Here is a 1038-nt window from a genome sequence, read left to right as displayed (position 1 = left end):
TCTGCTGGCTGGTGAATCGCTGGAGCCGCCTTTTGACATGATTCACAACGTTTGGCATGGTTTATGGCGTCTGCGCGCATTGTGGGCCAGAAATACCCCTGTCTTAAGATTTTGTTTGACAGGCTTCGTCCTCCAGCGTGGTTCCCGCATTCTCCACTGTGCATGTCTTGCAGTATTGTTTCTGCTTCCCCCTTGCTTAAGCACCTGAGGCATGGTCCTGCCAATGATTTTCTGAAGAGAATATTATCAATCATGATATACCTGGAAGCTTTTATTCTGAAACTTTGTGCTTCCTTTCTGTCTTCAGGGAGCGTCCCATCCCTTAGCCAATTTAGGTATGGAATCCTCCAATCTGCATCCTGCTGTCCCACTGGGGAAACCAGCATTCTGGTTCCCTGTACGCGCTGCACGTGTACACCCTTTACTGTGGAATCCAAGTCCGCTCTTTGGATGGTCAGGGGTCAACACGTGAGTAATTGGTATGTTTGACAGCTCTGTGGGCCGGAAGGTTGCCCCCAGCGTAGCCAGAGCATCAGCCTCCACGTTCTGATCTCGTGGCACCTGAGTTATCTTGAATGTCCTGAACTTTGATTTCTGCTCTGTGGCTATCTTTAGGTACGCTATCATCTTTGAATCTCGTGCCACATATTCGTTGTTCACATGATTTACCACAAGTAAGGAGTCACTATATACCCTCAGGTTCCTTACCTTGAGCCCTGACGCCATTTGCATCCCAAGTATAAGAGCTTCATACTCGGCCTCATTATTGGTTGCCTTGAATTCGCACCTGATGGCTTGCACTATCATATCCCCTTTGGGAGATCGCAGTACTAACCCCACACCAGCCCCTCTAGCATTTGAGGCTCCGTCAATATACAGGGTCCACACCTCACCATCCTGGCTTCCCATCATCGTCAGCATTCCTTCCTCTGCTTCCCCACGAGTTGCAGGGCAGAAGTCAGAGACGAAATCTGCTAGGGCTTGGGATTTTATCGCCGTTCTGGGTTCAAATTGCAGGTCATAGCCACTAAGATGCAC

Source organism: Silene latifolia, chromosome Y (genome assembly GCF_048544455.1).
Source record: "Silene latifolia isolate original U9 population chromosome Y, ASM4854445v1, whole genome shotgun sequence".
NCBI classification, from domain to species: domain Eukaryota; kingdom Viridiplantae; phylum Streptophyta; class Magnoliopsida; order Caryophyllales; family Caryophyllaceae; genus Silene; species Silene latifolia.
The sequence above is the reverse complement of the archived record's forward strand: the minus strand, read 5'-3'. Positions refer to the sequence as shown.